The 13,181-nt window shown below is 31.9% G+C and overlaps 1 long non-coding RNA gene across 2 annotated transcripts; it reads left to right on the forward strand.

The window, feature by feature from the left end:
• Positions 1-323: 323 nt before the first annotated feature.
• LOC143056266 (uncharacterized) lies at positions 324-7,905 on the forward strand. 2 transcript variants are annotated; one of them, XR_012972273.1, is made up of 3 exons: positions 324-443; positions 1,003-1,056; positions 7,611-7,905. It is a non-coding gene; the product is annotated as an uncharacterized LOC143056266 (long non-coding RNA). The 2 variants fall into 2 exon arrangements; XR_012972274.1 differs by lacking the exon at positions 7,611-7,905 and adding an exon at positions 5,264-5,348.
• The last annotated feature ends 5,276 nt before the right edge of the window (positions 7,906-13,181 follow it).

Below are 13,181 nucleotides of genomic sequence, written 5' to 3' on the forward strand. Positions count from 1 at the left end.
CAATCTTAGTCTGCAGTTTGTAGCTTTAGATGCCAAGGAATTTTTAGCATTTTTAGTTCAGATGAAATATACTCTAAACAATGCATTGGCTCAGTCCATGATTTGTAAACTTCTATACCTATAGTTAAACAACGCATTGTGAACTTAAACCTTGACTAACTACATCGTGTACCTCTTTGATAATGCTGTTTATCATTCAACTGTTATGGAATTATGTGACTGACATTAATCTGATGTATTATGTTTCACTAAATGACTTCTGTCATGCAATCTTTTGGTTTAAATAGAAACAAACATCAGAAGTGCTGCATCAGTAAAGTCACTTGGGAAATAAGCCGAAAACCACGCCATAGTCAACATGATAATAGTTTTATCATTTATTCCTGTATTGCTGTTTTGTGGACAAATGACAACTGCTAAAGGAAACTGTAATCGAAAACTTGGTAAATATATCTTACTAGAATATATGTTGTACATATATCATCGTTTATATCATTGCAACAATTAGCATTGTTAATTCATAGAGATGTGAGGGCATTTTTGCGTCGATATATTGCTACATGTATGCGTTCACTAATTATAAATGTACGAACTGACTTATTATAAATAGTAATTGCTCAATACAGATGTAAATTTGGTCAGAATGGAGAACTAGATAATTATAAGTGTATGTTAAAAATTGCTATCAAGTAAGTTAAGAATTATTTCTTTTTGAAGTTAAGGTTCTGTTAACAGTTATCAAAGGTACCAGGATTATAATTTAGTTCTCCAAACACACGTTTCGTCTACCTACGACTCACCAGTGACGTTCAGATCAAAATAGTTTTAAAGCCAAACAAGTACAAAGTTGAAGAGCATTTGTTAAAATAGTTTTGTTGTGGGTATTTTTTCAGTCCAAAAATAATAAAGGCATTATGCATGCTGGATGTGATACTTCAAGTTTAATTTGATGCACAAGTTGCTAAACATTCTCTAATTTACATATTTACTCTTTAATTGTAGAAAATGCCTTATTTGATGACCTCCTTCAGATGATGCTGAAAATCAAGGGATCAGGTAGGTTATCTTACACAATCTACGTAATTATATTCAAAGTTGATTAATGTTGCATATATCTGAATATTATTGTAGAATATTTTTTGGATATTGTTATTTTTCTACTCATTTTATTTAAAGGGATAATTCGCGATTTTTCACTTTTCATCTTATTATGATCATAATACCATAAAAAACATATTCACCAAGTTTTATTTCGATATGAAATCTAATAAAGAAGAAAATTGGGAATTATTAATTTTATTTCTTGAAACTTCCTGACTTATGTGACGTAGTTTAAGTCTTTTTGCATGCCGGGAGTGAAATCAATCTCATTTAAGTCTTGTTCGTTAACCATCTTATAACGCGATTTAAAGCGAGCTATTAACCAACGAAAAATAAGTGATAGCCATGCAACTTTTAAAGTTAGATCGTGTGGAATTTTTAAAACGAATTTTAATAATAAAAGTAAATCATACAATAGAACATTTTTATGATTTTTTTTCTACAAATACTTTAAACAAACATATGAAACTGACATGATCGATAGTGTATTAAAAATACATGTTTGTATTCTGACCTTTTTGCTTCATTCCAGTATACATTTTCACTTGCTTGTACGGTGGAAATAAAATGTGTATTGTTTTGTGACACCTAAAGAATGTTGAATGCGTAGTTTAACTCAAGGTAATTAAAAGATTAGCATTATGTAATGCTAATCTTTTGATCCTCATTCAGTGAAATCTAGGCGTCACGGTTCACTGGCATTTCAGGTGTGTACAACATTTCGTATGAATGGTAAACGGGAGTCAGTCAACGTTTTAGACACAGAAATGTAAAAAAATAATTAAAATTAATTAACGGGAATAATAAGGTCGCACAATAACTGGATAGATGTTGTATATTTTTATATTTTGCATAAGATCACTTTTAAATGAATTATGACTTTTGATTACTTAGGCCACACCAATTTAATTTCTTGTTCTACGGATTTTTGGACTCCAAAATTTTAAAAAAATATTTAATTTGCAAATTTTTGAGGCGAAGCTTGAAAAATAAAGGCGACCGATTATAATTTTTTTTTGTAAACATAAAATAGTAGGTTTTGACAATATTAAAGCTTGATTCTCACTTGTAGACATTTCTTTAATTTCTGAAGTATTTTTTTCCTGTTCACCAAGAAATAATTAAATCTGGTCTAAGTATGTGTGACTGACAATGAGACAATTCTCCATCCAAGTCATAATCAGTTTGGGGACAACCCCTTAATGTTATAAATATCCCTTTTACATGTTTTATGAGGGATCAATATAAGTTGTAATATATTTGTTTGTACAAAAGGGCTCATATTTTCTCAAAGAACTATATATCTATCTGGTATTAAATGGTCAAAACATGTCCAAGAATTTTGTAATATTCCTGGACTTGAACCATGTTAACACATTTACTTTAATAACAGTTTAATATTATTCAAAATAAGTGGACCCCTCTTTTAGAAAAAGTTGTTTAAAATATGATGTAACTCTCCTCTTTTTGAGTACAAAATTCTAAGTTTTCAAAGGTTTTGTATAGAAGAACTATACAAATCCAAATCCTTGGTATTTCTATTTTCTTTTCTACATCAGTAAAATGAGCCTTTGTCTGAGGGAGGGTTGTTTTCAACCTGATAATAACAAACACAGGTCAAAGTACGGCCTTTTACACAGGGCTTTGATACAGACCAAACAGCAGGCTATAAAGGACCCCAAAATTATTAGCGTACACAATTCGAACAGGAAAACCAACGACCTAATTTATGTATATCATGTATATCCAAACGGGAAAATACCAATGAACAACATCAACAAACGATAACTGCTGAACGACAGGCCCCTCAATCAATCAGGACAGGTGCATAAACATGCAGCGGCTATGGATAGTTTTGTTTCGCCAGCATACAATATAATTGCAGTTGAAGGCAAATCCTTCAGAAGTTCTTTGTACTTTATTCTTACAACGAACATTTTTTGATAGGGAATATAAGTAAGGGGGAAAGTAACCAATTTTTTGTTCTTCACAGGTATTCCCGCTGATATAAATTTATATCGGAGCACTCCCGCTTTAGATAAATAGGTTTCATGCTGAAACAAATATTCTCACAGATATTTACAAAGTGTGGTGGGGTACTTTTATGTTTAAAATCGTTATATACAGGTTAGACTGTGATTTTAAAAACAAATGTCGATATCTTTTTATAATATTTACAAAAAAACGGTGCGGGAAATGGACATGATTACATTTCCGGATGCGGGAAGCGGGAATATAAAAAAAAAATAAAAAAAATCTGTTTTGAAAAAAATAGGTGCGGGCGGGTCCGTCGAACAAGGAATCAAATTGGTGTGGCCTTAAGTAACGATAAAATACTGAATTATTTTAATTGAAGTATAAATTTATAAATAAAAATAGCCTTCTAAACACGAGTGTATGAACTAAAAATTGTACTATTTTAAATTAGGATCGGCAGCCTTAAATATTTCAAACAGATCATTAACAATTGCAATTATATAATTTAGTCCATCCAAAGTGATCTTTAATTACATATTTAGGAATTAATGTTCTCATCAAAATATTTTAAATCTCACAACGCTTGAATACTTCAGATATTTGAAAAAAAAAGATATTTAAAAAATTGACAGGAAATTAAAGGATCTTTTTGGAATGGAATCGGAAAAATTACGAACAGATATGCTTTTCAAGTGTGAAAAACATCAACAAAATTTATACATAATCGGGAATGTCCTTAGTAAAGTAGTCTTCGTCTCACACCGTAACTATATATAATACTTTAGCTATTTGACCAACGATGTAAAAAAAACCAGAACGAATTTAATGTCATCTTTCCCTATTTTTTTAATGTAATTATAAGTCTGTTTCAACTGGCAAGAATACCCTTAAAGCGGACAAGCAGTTTATTCTCTAAATTGCTGTCATTGAATATCAAGAGAGAAAATAAATCCCGAAATTGATTTGAAACTTTGATACTCAATAGTTTTCCTGGAAAATATTCACATCCCTTAGGGATTATTAGTGTACGTCCAGTTGCGTATATATTACATGCATGTCGGAACAATTGTGATGATGACGAATTTCTTCCTTTATTCGAGAACAATCTAATTGATATATAAATGTCCATAACTTCGACGAGCCAAAGAAAGTTATATATCGACCTGTATTTAATCTCTTCTTCGTCTTCTTCTTCTTTTGGTATACAATAGTCTATCGACATTCGATGATTACATACTGTTGGCATACGTGGACTAGTCTATTTACAAAACTTTTACCCCAATTTACACAAAATGTATGTTTCTTTCTTATGTTCAATGTATACATGTATATATTTTAATTTGCGCTATAGTTCCGTAACTTATTATCCAGGCGTATATACGAATGGTCGACAAGTGCGTACATTTTTTTAAATCAATATTTCTGGTATGTTCCGATCTGTCCTTCACTATTGACGAGTATAAATTACATTTTACCAAATTTACCTTTGGAAAAAATATGTATATAGATTTTTATTTCATCAAATCTGTTGTTTTTTTTTTGTTTTTTTTTGGTATTATTTATATTTTTATTAATAATTTTCTTTACACCAGAAATGTTATTCATAAACAAGCGTATGAGTTTAGTAATGACTAGTATATTATATCACTTTCGGACACGCAAGATAGGGATGTATATTATACACCTAATAGTTCAAAATGGAAAGTTATAAGTGATCGGCCGTGTACACTGATCAATATCCTAAGAAGTGAAACGATGCATGAATTTGCTACCTCGACCGGAAATCGCTTGAATACCTGGACGTGTCACCTCACACCCCTTACAATACCTTTGGGAGTAATATCTTTAGCCATGCGGGTGATCAGTGGAGCGAAGATCCTAATTTATTTGAATAAAGTTTATTACATTAAAGAATTATGAACTAATTAGATTTTCGAAAACAATTAAAGTTTCACGGAACACTTAATTATTTATGATTTGAAATTTGACTTTTTAACTAATTCCAATATTATCAGTCTAAAAATAACAGATCAAAGAATGTAGGTTACACTGTACCCAAAACAAAATTAATGTAAGTGAATATTTTCTTATACATTTATTATATATCTTACAGTAGAAAGCAAGTATTATCTACAAAATAATATTTTACTTTTCCAGCACTATTTAAAAATACCCTTTTTTATAGGACGTTCAAGTCATGTTCGTTTACCAAAGAAAAAAGACTTCCCTGCTTTTACAGCATACAGATCATCTTCACAATCTTTGTCTGTAAACGAAATCGTCAAGTTCGATAAAATTTGGACAAATAATGGAGATGGATACGACCCCAGCAGCGGAGTTTTTACAGCTCCATTGGCGGGACTGTATCGTTTTGCAGCAGTTGTCATGTCTGTTTCTGACGCCGTCTTGTATTTAAGTCTCTATCACAACGACGCACAGATAACATCAAGCTATCTCAGTGACAAGGGATACAAGACTGGGACGTTTGATGTTGCTTTGACGTTGGAGCAGGGAGACAAGGTGTCAATTAGATCTAGAAGTAAAAGTCAGACAATATTCAGTGACGGTAGCAACTACTGTACCTTTTCAGGAAACCTGTTTGCTATGTAATAATAAAATTTATAATATTATACTTTGTCTCATTTATAAATATAAGGAATTTTTAAGGTTCGTTATATCACAACAGAGCCATTTGTTATTTGCTACATATATAAACCTTTGATTATTTGAACATTTGTTCTTGTTAACTTTTGAACCAATATTTCCCCACTGTACACCTTTAAGAACACCCTCTGTGTGATGGTTGTTTTGTATGATTGGTTATTGATATCGTTCTAATGTATGTATTACGGTTTTGAAATGTCTTTATGGAATAAACTTTTGTTTCGCAACATGGAGATCAGATCTTTGGTATACATCATCGAACAGTCATTGAAGTTTGAGTCCCAGCCTGTTTAACCTAACAACTGTTCTAAAAGGTGTACATAGTAAGAGAAATATCCCACAAAACATATGTTTTCTGATTCGCATCTCCATCGTATTAAATATCTCGATAATATTTGTTTCTATATTGTACGTTATATCCCCAGGATATTTTGTTAAATTTTGAGGTTTTTCAGGTTTTTCACTCAAATTCGATTTGCCTTAAGAATTTCTATTTTTAGGGATGATGGCACAATTACCGGACAATCTGCTAGGTCAATGAATTTGTTTTGCTTTATTTATTTTGACACATGGACAAAAGTCTGTAGCTTTAGTTTCCTGGCCAGTTTCAAATATTTCTAAAGTTTAAATGAAGGAATGGACTTATAACTAACATAGCCTTGGCTAACTACAGCATTTACCTTTTTGATAATGCTGTATATCCTTCAGCTGTTATGGAATTGTCTGACAGAAATTAATATGGTGTATTATGTTTCGCTAAATGACTACTGTCATGCAATCTTTTTGTTTCAATAATACCAACCGACAGAAGTGCTGCATCGAAAAAGTCCCTCCGGAAATAAGCCAAAATAACAACATGGTCAACATGATGGTTGTATTGTTTATACCTGTTTTGCTGTTTTGTGAACAAATGGCTACTGCCAAAGGAGACTGTGATCAAAAACTTGGTAATTATATCTAAATAGAAAATGTTTTGTATATAACTTTTCTTTTACATCATTATAACAATCAGCATTGTTTATTTAAAGAAATATGAGGGTATTTTTGTGTCGATCTACTTCTAAACGTATGCGGTCAATTATTCTCAATGTAATATTTCATTTATTCTAAAAGTCAGTTGTCAATTTAACTGTAGGCTTATTCTAAATGGAAGACTTGACTAGATTAATCTAAATGTTTAGAGTTTGTATCATGTTAGTTTAAAATTATTCTTCAAAAGGTGTCGATTTATTCTAAATGTAAATTTTGATTAATTCTAAATGCAGTGTTGATTTGACATTTTATATTTATGAATAATAGTGCACTTCTGTTATTAAGGATTCCCTGTAGGAGCTATTCATTCTGTTAAAAAAATTATGGGTGTTTTTAGAGATAAGAATACATAACTCAGTTATGGACAGTTGTCTCATTGGCAATCATACCACATCTTCTTTTTCTTATAACTCAGAAATACTAAATAACAATTGGAAATACAGGTTATAAGTACAGCATTAGATACAAATATTGCTTAAACATTCTTGGCTTTACATATCCTGTTTAATTGTAGAGAATGCCTTGTTTGATGACCTCCTTCAGATGATGTTGAAAGTCAAGGGATCAGGTAAGTTATTTTACACTATCTACATTGTATATATTGTAAGTTCGTTGATGTTGCATACATCCGAATATTATTGCAAAACCTTTATTGATATTACTTTTTCTGTTCTTTTTATTTCAACATAATTTCGGTTACACTGTACCCACAAAAAAAGTAATTTAAGTGAATATTTTCTTATACATTTATTATATATCTTACAGTAGAAAGAAATTACTATCTACAAAATAATATTTACTTTTCCAGCACAATTTCAAAATGTCCTTTTTTATAGGAAGTTCAAGTCATGTTCGTTTACCAAAGAGAAAAGACTTCGCTGCTTTTACAGCATACAGATCATCTTCACAATCTTTGTCTGTAAACGAGGTCGTCAAATTCGATAAAATTTGGATAAATAATGGAGATGGATACGACCCCAGCAGCGGAGTATTTACCGCTCCATTGGCGGGACTGTATCATTTTGCAGCAGTGGTCATGTCTGTTTCTGACGCTACCTTGTATTTAAGTCTCTATCACAACAACGCACAGATATCATCGAGCTATCTCAGTGACAAGGGATACAAAACTGGGACGTTGAACAAAGGAGACAAGGTATTAATTAGATCCGGACATAAAAGTCAGTCCATTTACAGTGCCAGTAGTAACTACTGTACCTTTTCAGGACATCTGATTGCTATATAATAATAAAATTTATGATACTAAACTTTGTCTTATTTGTAAATATAAGGAATTTGTAAGGTTTGTTCTATAACAACAGAACCATTTGTTATTTGCTACATATATAAACCTTTATTTATTTGAACATTTGTTCTTGTTAACTTTTGAACCAATATTTCCCAACTGTACACCTTCAAGAATACCCTTTGTGTGATGATTGTTTTGTATGATAGTGAAACGATGTTTGGTAGTTGATATCGTACAGTTATTACGGTTTTGAAATTTCTTTATAGAATAAACTTTGTTTCGCAAGATACAGATAAGATCTTTGGATATATCATCGACCAATCATTGAAGTTTGAGTCTCAGCCTGTTCAACCTAACAATTGTCATAGTAAGAGTAATATCCCACTAAAAAATGTTATCTGATTCGCATCTCCATCGTATCAAATGTATCGAAAAAAAAATTGTTTATATTGTATTGTATATCCCCATGATATTTTGTTAACTTTTGATATCCGAAAGGAAAATTTCATCTTACATATTTGTACTCGGTATATTTATATAGGTGATAAATCGTAAATTAATTGAGGTCCCTTTATAGCTTGCTGAGCGGTGTGAGCCAACGCTCCGTGTTGAAGACCGTACCTGACCTATAATGGTTTAATCTTACAAATTGTGACTTGTCTGGAGATTTGTCTCATTGACACTCATACCACATATTTTTATATCAATTTAATATCTAGGAACTATTGATTTAAGTTTATTGGTACATAATTGGAATATTGGGGTCAAGTTCGAAAGTCAAGGTCATGTTATAAAGTCACAGACATGTTCTTAATAACTATTTGTTTGTTATAGCATATACTCTGAAATAATAAAAAAAAAGAGATAAGAAGGACCGATATGGTACCGTTGTTCCAGAAAGATTATACATGTTCTAAGGATTAATTGCCTTTGAAATGCTGAAATCAAAGAATTCGCTCTCACCCCATATGGAATTTACTGACCCCATATATACCATATTATGTCACTAGCACACTATGAAACGAATTTATCTTACTGACTATCTTAACGTGTAAAATGTAGACTAGTGATCTATCAAAATGAGCAAGTATTCAATACTGTTAGCATTAAGAAACTACTTCCATTGAGCATGGCCTACATAAACAGATACCAACATTAATAACAACTTGTTAGGTTTAAATGTGTTTTATGCATTTATATATCAATATCAATCATCAATTTCTTCGTCTGTTGAAACCTATACGTTTTTTTTTATGTGTTAATTTAATAGTATTTCTACATTCCTTTTCTTTTTCTTTGTATAATAAATAATCATGTCCACCCCCCGTATGCCTGGCCTTGTTACGAGCTTTATTGCGTTCTTTTACCACCAATGTGCAGTTTTCATTCCACCAGGGGACTTCTGGTTTATTATTTTTCCTTCTTTTCTTAGAACGGATGTGCTCACCAGCAATTTTAATGATAGTGTTAGTGAGATGAGTACATGATTCATTAATATTGTCAGTAATCATGCTCTCACTAAATTGTTTATGACATGAGCTGGCGAACCCATCCCAATCAGCTTTTTTATAGTTCCAAATCAACTCGTGTTCGCTATTTGAACAAGATGAGGTTTGATTCAATGTTAACTGTATTACAAAATGATCACTACCATATAAGGATTTATTATCTACTGTCCACGTTATTTGATGTGCTAACTGTACACTAGACATTGATATATCAATACATGACAATTGTAGATCGGAGGGGTTTTGTCTAGTACCTGAGCCATCATTTAAAACTATAATATTATTGGTACTAATAGCATTGTGCAATGAGTTACCTTTAGTGTCACTTTTATTACTACCCCATAGATAATGATGAGCATTAAAGTCACCACAGATAATAAATTTACCTTCAATTTGATTGAAGAGATTTATATAATCATCTTCTTTTGTGTCTGTTGATGCATCATATAGGCTTATAATGGTGACCATGTCACTGTTTATTAATATTTGAGCAACAGAAGTTTCAAATTTTGAAGTTATTTCTTTCTTAAAGTATGGGATGTCTACTTTGACATATATAGCTGTGCCACCCCCCTTTATACCATCTCTAACTGAAAAATCTGTGTAACCGTTAATTTCAATGAGATCATTTTCACTTTTAAACCAAGTTTTTTGTAGGCATATTACATCTGGATAAGTAGAGGAATTTGATAAATTCCATATATATTCTGGACCATTGAACGCTATGGCAATTCCACTGATGTATAACAAATGAACTAGTCATTATTGTTATTAATATAATTATAAAATACATTATGTTAGTAATGATGTTCTTCAAATTAATACTCTTTAAGTATATATATATATATATGTATTGATTATTTTAAATTTTAAATAGTGATGGACTGACTTTTTTCAATATAATGATTCATTTGATCTGTGTCAACATTACACAAGTTTAGAGTTTTGGCCACTTCACTGATGTACTTCGCTACATTCTCTACTGTATTCTCTCTTTTGGAGCATTAATTATATGAGTAATTGCAATAGTCATTATTGATACCATTTGGGAAACAGAAGTATTTACTTCACCTAATATAGGTTTCTTGTGGGGTTTAGTTTTACTGCTAAATTGCATATTTAATTCTTTCTCTGCAACAAAGGTCTTCAAGTTAGTGTTTTCACCTTTTACAATTTTGGTGGCTTCACCAACATATATTTTTAATTCCTTGCTCTTTTTGAGAGCTTTTTGTTTTTCCACTCTTTTATGACAGTCTTTGGAGTTTGCCTGATGAGGACCTTTGCAGTTTACACACACTGCTGTATCAGTATTACACTGGCCTTCGTGTCTTAAACTACACTTAACACATGCTTTATCCCTTTTACAATTAGTGGCAACATGGCCAAACTGTTGACAATTGTAGCATTGGATTGGCTTGGGTACAAAAAGTTTAACTCTGTACTTTAGAAACCCAATGCATACAGATGTTGGCATTTGTGGTATGCTAAAGTACAATTTTATAGTTCTAGATGGTGCTCTTTTGGCTTGTTGTTTGTCATAATATGTAAGCCTTGTGGCTTTTGTGACCCCATATTCATTTAATGCATATTTAATGTCTTCCTCAGAATATTCCTGAGGTACATTATATATGCATCCTTGTCAGCTCAGAAGACTTTGTGGTTTAGAGCACTTGACTTGCCATTCACCTAGCTGAGTCGCTTTCATCAGATGGTTTAGTTGCATACCATCCATACAGTTTACAATAATGTTACCAGATCTTATTGGTCTAATATTTTTAACAATGCCATACTCCTTTGAAATATTTTTTTGAATTTTGATGGGATTTTCTTCTGCTAGGCGAACACCTCTAGCACTGATAATAATATGCTGGTTGTCGGGGACAGAGGGTCGAGGGGCATTGCGTAATGGTCTATATCGGACTGTGGCTGGGGTTTGGATTGCATGTGAATAACTTTTATTTGGACTAGGGGTTGCAAGTTTTGCGTTTCTTGCTCTCTCTTTCTATAGAATTATCAGACATACCTCTTGTGGAGAAATCAGACTCATAGCCTCTGCCTACTGAAGAGTTTTCTTCAACAGATTCAAAACAGTCGGTGTCCGCCATTTTGTTTTGTACTCACAGAATACAAACAAGAAAAAAAATCAAAGTTCTTACCACTAATGTAATAAAAAAACTTACAAAAATAGCGATAATATACTGAATAGTTGTCTAAGAAAGACGTACAATCAATTTCATAAATGAATACATCAATAGACTATCAAAAAATTGATTTCAAAACAGATTCTTCTCTCATTGAAAAAAAAAAACGCCGATTGATCCGGGACTCGCTGACCCGAATGATCATGATCGATGACTTATTGCGTATTGGTTTCGCGCGTAGTTGGAAAAGAAAATTGTTGTCCCTTAACCGTTTATAACGATGGCAATCATCACATCCGCCTGACGAAAGGTACACCTATTGGTTACATAGAATAAATTGGCGATATAGAGATGAAAAACCAAGAAGTGACTTTAGACCTGGCATTGAAGAGACATGAGACAAGGTGCCCTCGGCACTGCCTCAAAGTTCTGATAAGTTACCTAATATGCCACCACATTTCACCGACCTATGTCAACGTTCAATCGATTCACTTCAACATATTTCATTCCAACCATTAAAACAGACAGCGATTAAAGAACAATTACAATAACATGTAACATATTGATTAACATTTTAATTTTCACTATTTGTTTTTATGTATTTGCAGCCATATTTGAAGATGTATGCGTTCTGGAAATAACCTAACTATTTTATTTTATATTTCAAATTTAATTGATATCGAATTCAAGAACATGAAGACCATTTTTAAAGAATCATTACTTTAATTTCCGAAATTATTTAGAATATCTTGAGGATAATCTTGATATTGATAACTTTTGTCCGCCATCTTGAAAAGGCAGCCATATTGGATTTGTCTAAGTGGGTCCATAGCTGAAATCAAAGGGAATACAACCAAGAACTACTGTGCAAAGTTCCATGCTTTCCTCATCAAGTGAGCAATTCTGCTCTATTTCTGCACCAATCAGCCGGACTATTATTGAATTTAGCAATTAAATGCAATTTAGACGGGATTTTAATGAGTTTGGTCATCAACTATGATTCATAACAATATAAAAAAGAAGTCTGCTACTAAAGGGGCGCAATAAGTGCCCATAGGAATACCTACAACCTGTTGATAAACTTTGTTGCCGAAAAGTACATAACTATTATCAAGAATACAAAAATAATAGCTTCAATCATCTCATCACAACTCCAGTAAGCATATCTAGCATATGTACCTTTCTCAATAGAGAAGAGTGCCTTAGATGAGTTTTAGAAAAGATATTTGGATTGAGATTTACCAAATGACCATCTCATTAGATATAAAAACTTTCGTTTGATAAGATTGAACGGAAGTGCAGTGTAAAGAGTAGAAAAGTAAAAACTGTCAACATAATCAAAAGGACCACAAAAGCACGTAATTCCACTATTTTCATATATTTTACTACAATGGTTTATGATAATCTCTTTGATAGTAGTTAGGGGACTTGTTAAAAGCAACGAAAGATTAGTTGTAAAACACTTACTAGAGGCTGAGATGAAACGATAGTTTACTGGTTATTTGTGTATTT

This window comes from Mytilus galloprovincialis, chromosome 13 (assembly GCF_965363235.1).
Source record: "Mytilus galloprovincialis chromosome 13, xbMytGall1.hap1.1, whole genome shotgun sequence".
NCBI classification, from domain to species: Eukaryota; Metazoa; Mollusca; class Bivalvia; order Mytilida; family Mytilidae; genus Mytilus; species Mytilus galloprovincialis.